Source organism: Phyllopteryx taeniolatus, chromosome 16 (assembly GCF_024500385.1).
Source record: "Phyllopteryx taeniolatus isolate TA_2022b chromosome 16, UOR_Ptae_1.2, whole genome shotgun sequence".
In the NCBI taxonomy this organism is placed as follows: domain Eukaryota; kingdom Metazoa; phylum Chordata; class Actinopteri; order Syngnathiformes; family Syngnathidae; genus Phyllopteryx; species Phyllopteryx taeniolatus.
Genome location: NC_084517.1, coordinates 18,827,390 through 18,840,183, shown reverse-complemented (window position 1 = coordinate 18,840,183; position 12,794 = coordinate 18,827,390). Strand labels below are relative to the sequence as shown.

General features: G+C 43.3%; 1 long non-coding RNA gene across 2 annotated transcripts in view; it reads right to left on the bottom strand.

The window, feature by feature from the left end:
- Positions 1-12,794, bottom strand: part of LOC133465685 (uncharacterized) — a 50,976-nt gene that overhangs the window by 15,045 nt on the left and 23,137 nt on the right. For both annotated transcript variants that reach the window (XR_009784722.1, XR_009784723.1), the window contains exon 2: positions 7,070-7,250. This is a non-coding gene — a long non-coding RNA (uncharacterized LOC133465685). The remainder of the gene's footprint in view (positions 1-7,069; positions 7,251-12,794) is intronic.

Below are 12,794 nucleotides of genomic sequence, written 5' to 3'. Positions count from 1 at the left end.
CAGCCTGTGCAGATTTTGGCAGTTTGCTGTTCTCTCCCTAATCCTTCGCCAGACTTGCCTCCTTCACAAATATACAAGGATTTTGGAGAAAATGCAGTCAGGCGTCACGCGGCTGCAGAGGCAACGCCGCCGTGTGATATACAGTTTTCAAACTTAAAAACAAAGTCACATAGTACACGCTTACTAATTCTGATATTGTACAAAATACTCTAGATGGGTAAGTAGGTATGCTAGGATAGTTTAGCGTAAGTAGGTAATTGCTTGGGGTAGGGTAGGTAGGTAGGTCAACAACTACTTTGCAATCACAGCTATGGCCTACATCCAAGCATAACTCCGTTTGCTCTTATTTCTTAACAAGATTGCTGAAAAGTGAACATAGCATTGAAATGTCAGTGCTTGAAAGCCAACAGTGACGCCTTCTAAGCAGCAGGCAGTGTCTCGAATTTCGAGGCCGTGTCACACACACACCACCTGATCAAGCCAGAGAGTTCCAAACTGCAGCGAGGCAAAGAAATAGTCAGCATCCTGGGCATTCCGATGCCGTATAGCGGTGCACAACGATGCGTGCTGGAAATCCCGTGGAGAGTTCATTCCGGAGTGCGCTCATCTGCACATTGTGCAACATCCATACGTCCCATTGAGACATGTCCTATGGGTAAAAAGCAGCAAAGCCTGTTTTTTTTTTTTTTAAATTAATTAATTTATTTTTTTGGGTGTACCACCACAATTAAAATGAAAGACTTGGAACACAATCATCTCCAATTTGCCTTTACCACATACTGAATACGCATGTATGAAGGAAAATGTGCCCCAAAAAAACCAGAAAAGACAGGGATAAGGCGAGATGTGCGAGATCAATTATACAAACTTTTACACGAGTCCTCTCTGCTGGCCGCGACACCGATCAATAAGGCGCCGCCGCATGCGGTGCTCTTGCATGCGCACGTGCTATTTAGACAGGAAGGGGAGCCGCGGAACGCGACACTGACGGCGGAAGAGTCGGGGTGGCGGGGGGAACAAAAGAAAATAGAGAGAGTAAGAGAAGCGGCAGTAAACGATAAGAACGCCCTTAGATCAGATATTCTTAAATGTCACGGAGCTGAAGCCTCTCGATAGCGCAGACTGGAATCTAAAAAAAGACTGCAGGAACCGCTCACACTGCATTCACCCCCGTGGGTATTAATTCCTTAAACATGCCACAAAAGAGACTTTTGTAAGCCCCCGACTTTTGTAAGCCCCCGTTCCCACTTGACTTTGCATGTGTACCCACCACTTTCCACAATAGTCGCTGAATGTGTAACCCCAATTTAAATCAGTCTTTGTATGTGTAAACACCAGTTTCCACTATTGTCTTCGGATGTGTGCGCACGTATATCCCCCATTTTTGATATATATTTTGTAAAGCGTCATGCTTATAATTCCAAAATAAATGCATGTGAGGCGTAGATATTATTTTTGTCAACTTGGGGGTCACCCTCCTCGCGTTCTACAGTACTGTAGTATCTGTGACTATCGGTGACTGAATGTGTGCCTTTAAAAGGCGGGGCCTGGCCTGTTGAGGGAGGTCAGAGGAAATTAGTGAGTGTGCAGTCTTGACTGGCTGTTACCTGGCTAATCCGTTAGCCAGTCTATGTTGAGTGACTCGGCGGCAGTTGTAGCAAGTGGCAGATCGTGAGGGAATATTAACTTTTTAAAGCATCACATTGAAGACGTCGCAGCATTAGGGAGAAGACGCAGCATTCAAGCACAATAGTCAAAGGGTTACGGATACTTCAGAACCTCACAATCCTTTTGTGTAAATGGTGATATAATATACAGTGAGAGAATGCATGCATTGCATACGCCTTTTGATTTTTTACAACTTTCTCTCAAGAAGGAAGCGGACGATAAGGCCAAGTGTCTCAAACTGGGTCTTAGTAGGAGATTTTGGCTTCACGCCTCCCTGCCGCAGTCTCACTAAATCGGCTTTCTGCAGCCATGGCAGTCATTAGCCCTGCCCCCCGGGTGGTAATCCCTATTTTTCTGACTCTAATGGAAGCAGCAAAGGTTAGTAGCATTGCCGCTGTTACTGCTTGTGCCGCTGGGCGCCATGGGCGACAAAAAAAACAATTGTATGACCCAACACATCAGCACTCACTTGTGTTTGTACAGATTTATTAATCGATATGCTAAGATTTGGTACACAATTTAAAAATTACATGAATATTGTCTAAAGATTATACAATTTAAAGATTATATGAATACAACCCAACTAATTTGGACAAGAACTCAAGATAGGACAGCCATCTTTACTGTATAAGAGGCACATGTAGCCTACCAGGATGCTGAGAGAGGCAATAATCAACATCAGATGCTGATTCAATCTACAGAAATCTAATCCAATACATACACCACAGATGGTTGTGATTTTAATTGCTGCATGGTCTCCAGCCTGACACAACAATGCAGGGTGCACACAAGGGAGTGGTCAAGGTTCATAGCGTTTCTGGACTCGGTCTATCAAACCCAATTGCTTTAACTCGAGTCCAGTCGGAGCAGAAAGGGAGCCACTTGTCCTCAAGCTTCATGCCGCCACGCTGTTTCGCAACGCAGAGTCGCTGGCATCTGTCTTACCGGCAGGAATCCATATTTCGAAGGGATACGTTAAGTGTCAGCGTATGCATATGGGTCGGAGAGGGCCACGGTAACTACTGAATGAAATCATTTGGCCTAACCAACCAATCTCCTAACTAACCAACTAACCAAACAACCAATGATAAAAGTATTACTTTCGCTAACCAACCGAACAACCGGGTATAAAAGCTTAAACGTTTGCATTGACATATAACCTAAATCGTTTGTGTTCAAATCTTAATTGTGCCTTTGAGGCATTAGCATGTGCGGTGCGTATTGCACACTGTAAACAAAATTGGGCCAAAACGTGTCGAGGCAAGTGCCCCCAAGTGAGAGTGTTTGTGTGAGGTTTTGATTTGTCTGTAGAATAATTTGATATACGACGGTGGCGCTTTCATAACAGCGCCCGCCACATTTGGGAGAGTCGGGCTGATGGATGGCTGTGATTTGCGGCCCAGTCGTATATTTCTCTGCGGACCGTCTCGGCAGAAAGCAGTTGACTAGACAACACAAGGACATGGAGGAAGGCGAGGGGGTCGCTGAGAAGACTCCGGCTCTCCACTGAGTATGGAGTCCTTGCAAAGTTCAGTGTTACGCATAATATGGTCTTCTTCATGGCGCTCCGTCTCGAAAGAATCATTGCGTCTCCTCTGGAAGGTGACCCGAGTAACCCAACAGGACATTGTCAGACGGGAATACAGGCCAATTCTGTGGCAACCAATGGTACAGGGTGTGCGGAAAGTCACTTGCACTTCAAATCTCCTCATTTAAAACCATGACCATGGTTTGAAACCCTAACCTTTCTTGAAAAACTAACCTCAAACCCCAATCCAGGCTTGAAAACATAATCTGAAAGCCTAACCTTTCTGGGAAGCCTAATTTTAAACCCTAACCAAGGCCCGAAAACCCATTTTCAAACCCCAATTTAGGCTTTAAACCCTAACCAGGGCTTGAAACCCTAATTTGAAACCCCAACTTTAAAGCCTAACCCACGATTGAAACCCTAACCCAGATTTAAAACTCTAATTTGAAACCCTAATTTATACCCTATCCCAATCTTGAAACCCTCATTTGAAACCCAATGTTTAACTCTAAACATAAAACACTAATATGAAACCCTATTTCAGACTTGAAGACCTAACCTTTAATAAAGCTAAAGAAAAGACATGGTCACAACACAGCGGCAGTAGCCATCACAAGTCCAAAGAGACAAACAGCTGTCTTATTTATTGCCCAAGTGGAGGGTTGGCTGGAATTGTAATTTTTGCATGCCTCCATATTTTGTATCGATGGCATCTTCTTTAGGTCTGCTCTGTGGTCTTCCTTCTTTATTAACTATCGTGCAAGAATCTTTTCTCCACACGTTATGCTTCAAACCGGTAAGAGATCTCTTACCGGTTATATCTCTTACCGGTTGCTTTTAAGCCTTAAAGCAGACGATAAGGCCAAGTGTCTCAAACTGGGTCTTAGTAGGAGATTTTAAGGCTTAAAAGCAACCTTTTGTCAGATCTGCTGAATAGTACCAACTTGACATTATTGAACAGTCTGCCAATAAAGAGAGGACACTTGCAGAGTTTAGAGGCGACGCCACGTGCGAAGACAAACAAATTTGCGGAAAAAGCTCCAGACAGCCTGAGGACAATAAGTGGCTATAACCAAACAGAGGTGGAGGACACGACTCACATGACTTGACTCAAGTCGGCAATTGCAAGACTTAAGACTTGCTTAGCTAAAACTAGACTCGACTTTGACTCGACATTGTGCAGACTTGACTTAACTTAAGGCCTTTTCACACCGTACTCTCTCAAATAGAATCTTTTTTTATTTGGGGGTGTGCCTCCGTTGCAGCAAAAACCCTCCTGCCGAGTCGCGCCGAGATGCGACATGGCATTCCGTGGTCCCGCCCCTTAGCACATATACAATGAATGGGTTTGTTGACAGTGTTCTATTTGGAATAAAATACTTTTTGTCTGGTCAGGGAGTCGGTGTGAGCACAGACTTTGATGTGGACGGCGCCATATTCTAATATTATTAATGATTTTTTTTTTGCAGATTAAATTACCAATTGAACATGAATTTGAGGTGGTGGTGTTGTGATGTTGTTACGCAACGGTATACAATAGCAACATAAGGTATAAAACCAACTTTCAAAAATGTGGTGATTAGAAACAAGATGGCCTCTGACCCCACCAGCTTTTGATTGCACGACGTGACCCAACGTTGACCACTCCTAATCAATCCCGTATTGGCCCAGGGGCTTGCGATTAATCAATCTGTTAAATACCCACGCAAAGCCACACAAGAGGAATCGATTATTCCCACTACAATGGCGGGCCAAACGTTTGATCGAAAAAGGCGACCGTTCCCTCTGGCGCTCCCGGGAGAAAATTGGAGCTCGAGTAGGATGTGTTTCCAATGTGCAGGAGCTCTCAGCTCACCGGGGCCTGAATATTCATGCCCAGGAGCCTGCTATGATGGAGGTGTTCAGTTATTCATTATGCTTCTGCAAAAAGAAACACACCCACTGCGATGGAATATTAATAGTCACCATTAATAAAATATGCCTCTTACCCCCCCCCCCCCCCGGATTAACTCAACTTTCTTGACCATTACGCAAATACAGGCATGTGACATCTAACCGGGCAAGAAAGTCGGAATGCTGATGTTTTGGATTTGTGCATAAAAATAAAGAAATTAATAAAAATGTGCTGCATTTGGAGGCAAAATTGAAAAGAAGTGGAAAAGGTGAAACGGAACGGCAAAGAACAACTCTATAAGTGTGTACCCAGGAAAGTTGAATGTTTAATTTAGAGCCGGCTGAAAGTATGCTGACATTTCGCCTATTGTTAGCAGAGAGGAGTACACGGGACATGAAAAAAATGGAAATGCACGTCAAAGCTGTCAAAAATTTTGCCGCCTTCCCCGCAAACCGACGGCTGACGCGGAACACGAGCTCGGAGTACAGTAGACGACCCCGGCCGTGTCGGCCACTGTAAGCCCGCCTTCATTTGGCCCCCGAGGATGTTGTTGTAATGCCATCATCTTCGTGATGCATCAGCAAGAGAGAGAGAGAGAGAGAGAGAAATAAACTTGCCATCCCGCCTTCGCCTTTACTTATTCGCGGCTGAGCGATCCCTTCACTCGACCATATCGGTGGCCTCTGCATTAATATGCAACACTCAGCTAACAAGGCAATGTACTTTTTGCCACAGAGCTGCAGAGGATCCTGTTTCTGTTTTCTGCCTTGGAAAGAGCTCGACCATGTTTACTGATATTGAACATGACAATACACTATTATGGACATTGTAGGTCCTCTTTACTGTTGGAAGCGCGATTCACTTTAAGCCGCACGGATTGCAGCAGTTTAACTGAAAATGAGCAAAAAATGTTGAATTGATTGGCAACTTTATGTGCAACTTAATGACAGTCATATACAGTATCTGTGGCCTCTCCATCAACATACAGCAGCCAGCTAACTAAATAAAATTTTAAAAAAAAGCTTTTTTTAAATTTTTATTTTATTTAGTTTTTGGTTTTTTTGCTGATGAAGTGACAGAAACGCATAGGACTGTGCCAGCTTTAGATTCAAGGTTCTAGATTCTTTTCTCAATTATTTCCAGATGCCATTCCTGATGCCACGCCACATTGAAATTGCGCACATTGCAATACGGTGCAACTTTATAGCGCTGAAACTGAAACTGAAAATGGACGAAAAATGTTGATTTGATCTTTTTGAGAGTGATGACTTTACATGAAACTGTAAAAATAAATTGAGATTCATGTTGATATCGGCTTTATATCTGTGGCCTCTATATTAGAATGCCAGCTAACGAGGCAAAGCATTTTCTCTGCCGCGAAAGCGGACAAACTTCAGGAATCTGTGTCTGTGTTGTATTTGGTGCGTTAGCTTTTTTACCAAATTATTTCCTGATGCCGCAGCAAGAACTATTTTTTACTGATATTGGACACATTACTGCCATTACAGTACAATTTGATAGACATTATAGATCCCACTTAGTGGTGTGAAACGTAATTTAAATTAAGTTCACCTGTAAAGGTTATATAGTGCCTTTTTACTTCATCCTGAAATTTTACCCGAAAGCTAATATCCTTAATTTAGAGTAGTCTAACTGTGGTCAATGGATACGCAAAAGCCGGCTATTAAGGCAAAGCATTTTTTTTTTTGCTGCTAAACGGACAGAACAGAAAGTCTGGTTTGTATTTGGCACTCAAGCCTTTTTTTGTTCCCCACAATTATTGATATTAAACACATTACAGACAAATAGACTATAGCAGCGGTATCTGAGGACAATAGTCTTATTGGTACATCTTTGACAGTTGTTTTATCTGACAGTTTTCACGTTGAATAAATACAAATAAACAGACTCGGACAGGCGGCGGTGGCGACCGCGGTCCGCCCGAGGCGCCGCAAAAGCCAGAGAAAAAGGTCAAGTACCTGCCACTTCTGTCAAACATGTCTCAAGGCAGCTGAGCTCGGTCTCGCGGGGTGGCGAACTGCTTGCGAGGCCTTTTCATCTCACAGAGGTGACGGCTGATGAGGAGCTCCTTTTCTCTCATTTTAAAAGCGTGTCTCCGCTAAACTCACCGTCCTGGTGACTTCAGGACACAGCTCTGGTCTGGAAAAGGGCACAAAATATTCTTAATGTGGGAAGCAGAGTGTCTCATGTGAGAACTGCGGCTTTTCTCCCACAGTGCAAAAACCTGTATTTTAGGTTCCTTAAAAGGTTTACTGTAGACTCGAAATTGTCTTCAATGTTTACAAAACTATGTACGTTACAGTCATTAGAGACAAGTTGTTCAGGAGATATTGAATTGTTGAATACAATTCCTAAACTGAATTAAAATAGTTGAAGGGGATGAAACTATAGAGATGTATTTCCCCCCCCCAAGTCTACACTTAAACATCCTATCCTCACCGAACTTTGAGTTAAAGTGAATTTTTATGTGGTGAAATCGCATAAGAATGTGCTAAAAGACCAAAACATTGGGCTAAGACCTGTGTGCCTTTAAGGACGGTGGTCTAGTGAGTGACGTCAGGAGCTGGAATTGTTTTTGCCAGTTAGTCTGCGTGTGAGCGTCTGGGTGTGAGTTGTGGCTTACAGCAGTTCCTTGTGAGGGTTCTCATTTTATATTTGTGTGTTTGACTTTCTCTCTTTCGAAAGACGGCCGAAAGTGCACCAGCGACTGTGGCTCTCCTTGCCCACATGCGAGGGCATTAACTGCTATAATTGCACCATTTTTCTTCCCACTTTACTCGAGCGACGGTGTACATAAAGCAAGCTCATAAGAAAAATGTTGGCTTGCAAAACAAAGCAAAAGAAAAAAACATGTAAAATCAACCAAGTGACAGCTTGTAGCTTGAAAAAGTTGGGGCACTTATAAGTCAAGGCACCACTGTATCTTTACGACTTCAAAAAGTCCTTTCCAGCACACTGCAGGCTAATTGGCCAGGATAATCGTTTAGAGACATCCGCTCATCGGGGATTTGCTGACTCTGATCAGAAGGGAGGGGGGAAAAAAGCTCAAACTTTGGCACGGTTATAGGTACGTGTGTACTCTGCTTTATACTGCTTCTCAAACTCTGATGCAAGTCTTTCATTCTGCGTGTGCACAAGCTTGACTATCAGCAGGCTCACAGCCCCCACCTGGGGGTAGCGTGAGCACAATCCACACAAAATCGCATCCCTGGATCAGAAACAGACTTCCTGACAGACGAATATGGGAACACAATAAACTCGGGCTCGACTGTGACCGAGTGACAGATTTTCACCTCGCCGTGCCGAGCCGACCGGTTCCCCGAAATCGGATACGTCGTCGGCCCCGAGCCCACGGGAGCGTGAAGCGGAAGCCGCGGAACCTTTGCTCGGGGCTAGAAAGGTCAGGGACGAGCTTCCGGCGGGTTAGAGTCACGTGTCATTGGAGCTGAGTTTCACGGAGGGTCGTTCTTAGAGGTTGCTCCAGATTTTGATCCCGGACCCCCCGCCCTCTTCCCTCACCCCTCGGCGGTGTCAGAGGACATATGGTTGGAGCCAGCAGCACCTGGCAGCTCCTTCAAACCAGCATGCAGATTGAAATTGTCGGCAACAGGGGCTGGGAGTGAGAAGAAAGGCCGTGGATATCTCCAAAGGATGGTCAGGAATTCACAGGCTTGCTGCCACTGAGGCACCAGAGTGGAGGAAATGGCAGCTTGGGTTCTTTTTTGGGCAACTTTCAGAAGAAACTATTTCAACTGGCACAAAAAAAAGCATCATCATTGCATATGTGCATGAAAAATGAATTGGGGGGAAAAAAAGTTAAAAGTTGTTGGTTTTTTTGTTTTGTTCAATACAAAGTCAAGCAGTTTAAGTCCGATGAATTGCTTGAAATAGTAAAAACTAAGAAAAGTGTGAACTACCAGAGGTTAAAAAAACAACAAAAAAAAGGTTACCCAAAACTGAAAAATTATGTGCTTAAAATATTGTTCTTCGTGCTACACACTTATAGGAACATCTACAACAGAGTTGGGAAGAGTTTCTGAAGAATATTTGATTTCCATTGTGGAAAGAATGCCACGAGTGTGATATCTGGCTGAGGTTTGCTACTTTAATGAGCCAAAAGTTTACTCGACATTTTTTGATTTCTTTTGTAACTTGAATTCTTTATTTTCTCTGTGCTTTTATTTCAGAGGGCAATGAGACATTGAACGGCATAAATTTCAATGTTTCAAAAAACAAAAAACAAAAATTGGGGCCTTATGAAACAACAGTTGAAAACTTTGCATGGGAATTTGTGGCAATTTCACTTTGACAAACTCCTACTTGGGAAATCGCCCAAATCAGTCGCAATTGGAACAGGCTCTGCTAGACACACGACAAAATGGGGAAGCTTTTTTTTTTTCCTGCGTCTTTTAATGAGAGTTGAGCATGTCTTCAAAGTTGAAAAAGGGGATGCGAGGGCCCATTCATCCTTGCTTGCAGTTTTACTTAAAAAGTCACAAATGTTTATTATTAGATTTGAAAGCAATCAATTACCACAAAGTGAATTCCCACTGTCCTACAGAATATTCGCACAATTCCAGAGCTAAACCTTTGAAAAGTTTATTAAAACTCATCCATCTCTACTCTTCAACTCTGGAAAATCTATAATGATGTAATTACATAAAGTAATACTGAGACGTGATGCACAATGCGACTGCCATGCTAGCAAACGCTCGGATGCCATCTGTCGTCTATAAGAAAACTCCATGTCGCTAACGTACTTTTTACTCAATGTTTTGATCTGTTGCTTCAGCCTTAAAGGTTAAACAAGACGGCTGCTATCATTTTTCCCCTAACCCAGTCTAGCAAACTGGGCTGCCTCTCTACCGCGACGGATCAATAGACACAAAGTGTTGCCGCTATTTACTCGCCTCCACTGGTGCTGCACTAAGTGGCCTTTATTAGAAGGGTCTCCGTCATCATGTTTCAATTTAGCGCCCTTCCAGTCGAACACGTTCGGGTTGTCAATACGCCATAAAGCACAATGCGTATAAGGCCTTGGGAAAACAGCGCAACGGTGAGGGAGGCGGGAGAAAATTGATGATCAATATACACGCTCATAAATGTGCAAGACAATATCCCCTCTTCTGCCATGCATCATCAGCATCATAGCCTGCTGTTTAAAATAGATTACAGTGTGTACGTGTCAGAAGTGATGAATCGTCGTGGAATGGATCCATATTCGCACCAAGCGTTCAGTAATGAGCTGGGAGTGCGAGAAGAAATAGATAAACAGTAGACCTGACAGCCGAGGCCATTTGCGAGATGCTCTTAAGGTGGAGCGCACTGGGGAATGTAAATATTCGAAAGGCGGAACACGTTTACGCTTGAGAGGATTTTTGTTGTTGTTTGTTTTTAGTTTGGTTTTAACAAAGGACTACAAGGGCCACACTGAAAAGAAACCAAATAATTCCAATTTTTTTACAAGGACAGAGTTGAACTACTGCGATCGAAAAGATACGCAATCATAGAATAAAGGTGCAATATTTATCATTTTAAAAGTTGAAATATATTGATTAAAAAAAAGTAACATGAGAAACCAAATAAAAGTTGAAATAAAGTTGTAATGTTTCAATGACTAATGACTAGTTTCCTGCTGAAACAGGATGTGGTAGACATACAGGAGTATGTTAGTTTCCTGCCTAAATGTGATGTGGTAGATGTCAAAACAGGAAGCAAATAGCAAGAGCCAAGCTGTGGGACCATTGACTAGTTTTCTGCCTAAACGGGAAGCGGTAGACATTGAAACAGGTAGTAAACAGAAAGAGCAAAGTTACAGGACCACTGGGTTGCAGAACTACTGACTAGTTTCCTGCCTAAACATGATGCGGAAGATGTTGAAAGAGGAAGTAAACAGTGAGACCAGGGTTGCAGGACCATTTTGAAAATGTATGGTAGAAAGGGAATGGAGTGTGGTTCCCCAGGCTTGGAAAGTTTGCATGTCATTTCACCCTTTCAACAAATTAAAGTCTACTGCACTAAATACTAACGTATTCAAAGTCGGTGTTAGCAGGATTTGAGCTCGGAGCCTCAGGCACTCGCTTCATTTGTTTAAATAAGTCAGCTAATGAAAAGAATGGTTGAAATATCCATCCATCCATTCATCCATCCATTTTCTGTAACGCTTATCGTCAGATGATGTGTGAATTTATGGTGGGAAAACCCACATAGTTTCTAACATCGTCAGGCATTTTTCCCAATCATTGATGGAGGAAGGAAATGCATTTAAACACTACTCCCTAATTGCATCCCTCAGGTTGCTTCTGTACCGACCGTAAGCTCCTTTGTGATCTTTTGTGGCATGTTGTATCCCTGAGCCACATTTGTGAATGTATTTCTAAACAGAGTGACAAAAAGCTACGAAACGAGCCTGGAACTTTGGGGGGGAAATAAAGTGAGGGAGGTGGGGGTGGGGGCGTGGGTTGTTGGTGGAGAGAATCTCCTCTGTATCCCCTCATTCCAGTGCTGCAAAACGCTTCACTTGTCACTGCGGAGCTCCTTTAATAAACGCTGCAAAGAAAAATGTCTGGCTTTGAGTGGCAGAGTGTGACTGTTTAAAACCATTGGGATTCCGGCGTAATCCTACGGAAAGAACGAGTGTAACCCGACTTTAAAGTTGTCTTGTCGCTCCACGTCGGCGAGGAGGAAACAAAGAGGGAAGAGGGCTGAGTCCTGGGAAGCCATGCGGGCAATTGCGTGACAAGGAATGACACCAGGGCTTTCCAGGTTCTCTCTACTTTGAAACACAAGGACTGGATGGAGACACACCTTCATGTTTATAGGCCAAGACCTTAAACAAGAAAGCAGAATCTGGGTCACATCATCTGAGGAAAAATAGCAGAACCTTATGGGACATTGAAAACAGTAAACAGTAAACAGTAATAGCTAAGTTGCGGAACCATTGACTAGTTTCACACCTAAACAGGAGCTAGATGTCAACGGGAGCTAGATGTCAAAATAGGAAGTTAACAGTATGAGGCATCATTGACAAGTTTTCCGCCTCAACAGGATGCAGTAGATGTCTAAACCTAACCCATGTAAATAGTCAGGGCAAAGTTGCATGACCATTGAGTTGCAGGACTACTGACTAGTTTCCTGCCTAAACAGGATGAGGTAGATATTGAAACAGGAAGTAAAACGTGAGAGCTAAATTGGAGGACCACTGGCTAGTTATCTGCCTAAACAGGATGGTGGTAGATGTTGTTACAGCAAGTAAACAGGAAGAGCAAAGTTGCAACACCATTGACCAATTTCCTGCCCAAATGGGATCCGGCACACTTGAATAGTTTCTTGCCTTAACAGGATGCACTAGAAATTGAACCAGGGAATAAACAGTGAGAGTCAAGTTGCAGGAACATTGACTAGTTTGCTGCCTAAACAGGAGTCTGTAGACATCGAAAACGGAACAGTGGGAGCAAAGTTGCAGGACCACGGACTAGTTCCATACTTAAACAGGATACAGCGGACTTGACTAGTTTACTGCCTCAACAGGATGCGCCAGGCATTGAAACAGGAAGTAAACAGCAAGAGCTAATTTTCAGGACCATCAACTAGTTTCCTGCCTAACAGACATACAGTAGATATATAAGCAAATAGCAAGTGCAAAGACGCCAGACAACTGACGAGTTTCCTGTCTCAATGGGA